Source organism: Hyla sarda, chromosome 9 (assembly GCF_029499605.1).
Source record: "Hyla sarda isolate aHylSar1 chromosome 9, aHylSar1.hap1, whole genome shotgun sequence".
Lineage (NCBI taxonomy): Eukaryota > Metazoa > Chordata > Amphibia > Anura > Hylidae > Hyla > Hyla sarda.
Window position 1 is genome coordinate 70,017,531 of NC_079197.1, and position 2,393 is coordinate 70,019,923.

Genomic DNA, 2,393 nt, shown 5'->3' on the forward strand with positions numbered 1-2,393 from the left:
TCGGACATGGCTTGGGTCTCTGGGGCAGAGAGCGGATAAATCCTGCCACGCGGTGGAGAAGTACCAGGAAGCAAGTCAATAGGGCAGTCAAAGGGTCTGTGTGGAGGTAAGACCTCTGCTTGCTTTTTACAAAAAACATCGGAAAAGTCCTGGTAGGCCTTAGGCAGGCCTGGCAGAGAAGAAGCGACGGTTACTTGACTGATGGGTAAGGTCTTAAGGCATCGCTGGTGACAGGTAGGACCCCAACTTCTAATGTCCCCAGAAGACCAGTCGAGAGTAGGAGAGTGGAGCTGGAGCCAAGGCAAGCATAGTAGAACTTGAGAAGTACAGTTGGGAAGCACAAAAAATTCAATCTCATGATGGAGGACACCTACGTTCATGTGCAAGGGCACTGTGCGATAGCACACGGTACAGTCCAGATTCTGTCCGCTGACAGAAGAAATGAAGAGAGGCTTGTCGAGACGGGTCACAGGGATGTTGAATCTGTTGACTAAAGAGGCCTCAATGAAGTTACCTGTTGAACCTGAGTCCAGAAAGGCCACAGCAGAAAAGGCAGATTTAGCAGGCAAAGAAATCCGTACAGGAATAGCTAAGCGTGGAGAGGTAGAATCCACACCCAGTAACGCCTCTCCCACATTTACTTCCCAGACGCGGAGGACGAATAGGACAGTCCTTCAGGAAATGCTCGGAGCTCGCACAGTAAAGGCAAAGGTTCTCATTCCTGCGGCGAGTCCTCTCAAGTTGGGTCAGGCGAGACCGATCCACTTGCATAGCCTCCTCGGCGGAAGGCACAATCACAGGTTGCAGCGGATGCTGGAAGAGAGGTGTTGGGGGGGGGGGGGGGGAATCGCCTGGTGTGAACGAGATCCTTTTCTTGGCGTAGCTCCTTTCGCCTTTCTGAAAAACGCATATCAATGCGGGTGGCCAAATGGATTAGCTCAGACAGGGTTGAGGGTATCTCTCGTGCGGCCAGAACATCTTTGATGTGGCTGGATAAACCCTTCTTGAAGGTCGCGCAGAGAGCCTCATTATTCCAGGCTAATTCTGAGGCAAGAGTCTGAAACTGAATGGCGTAATCGCCCACTGTAGAGTTTCCTTGAACAAGATTCAACAAGGCCGTCTCGGCAGAAGAAACCCAGGCTGGTTCCTCAAAAACAGAGCGTATTTCTGAGAAGAAGGTCTGGACTGAAGCGGTGGCAGGATCGTTGCGGTCCCAAAGCGGAGTGGCCCAAGACAACGCCTTTCCAGAGAATAAGCTGACCACGAATGCCACCTTAGACCATTCCATGGGAAACTGGTCAGCCAATAGCTCCAAGTGCAGAGAACATTGGGTCAGGAAGCCACGGCACAACTTAGAGTCCCCATCAAAGAGAAAGCAGACTCTGGTGCTGGAAGCGGCAGCTTGCAGTTGAGGAACTGGCGGAGAAGATGGCTGTAGAGGCAGAAGTTGCTGAACCATTGCAGTCAGTTGTGACAACTGATGTCCTTGTTGGACTACTTGTTGAGACTGTTGGGCCACAACGGAGGAAAGGTCTCCAAGACTAGGTAGCGGCACCTCAGCGGAATCCATGGCCGGATCTACTGTCAGGATCCGGGTTGGCAGAGGGTGAGGACACTGGAAGTGGATCCTCTGTACCAGAGAGGTGATAGTGTGGGCCGTACCAGGGGAACGGAGTCTAAGGGGTTACTGGTATTCACCAGAGCCCGCCGCAAAGCGGGATGGACTTGCTGCGGCAGGTAACCCCCAGGTCGTTCCTCCCAGTAGCGACTCAACCTCTCTGGCGGCTGAGATGGCGCGGTACAAAAGGACAAGGCAAGGCAAGGTCAGACGTAGTAGAAAGGTCAGGGCAGGCGGCAAGGTTCGTAGTCAGGGGCAACAGCAGAGATTCGGGAAACAAAGGCTAGGACACACTGGAACGCTTTTACTAGGCACTAGGCAACAAGATCCGGCAGGGACAGGAAGGGGAAGTGATGTTTTATAGGGATACAGTGATTGGACTAGATTGGGCCAGGCACCAATTAGTGGTGCACTGGCCCTTTAAATTTCAGAGAGTCGGCACGCGCGCGCCCTAGAGAGCGGGGCCGCGCGCGCCGGGCAGGGACAGAGGAAGGACGGAGCGTGTGAGAAGAGACATGGGATGCGATCCGTGAGCGGGCACGTCCCGTCCCGCGGATCGCATCCCCTCCGGTGACAGGGTAGCAGCGCTCTCGGTCAGCAGCGCCGACCGGAGCGCTGCAAGCAGAGTAACGCCGCGAGCGCTCCGGGGAAGCAGCGAGACCCGGAGCGCTCGGCGTTACACAAGTCATCTTGTAACCTATACACATACAAAGCTTGGTGTCATCTGCAAAGATAGAAACAGAGCTGTTAATGCCATCCTCTATATCATTGATAA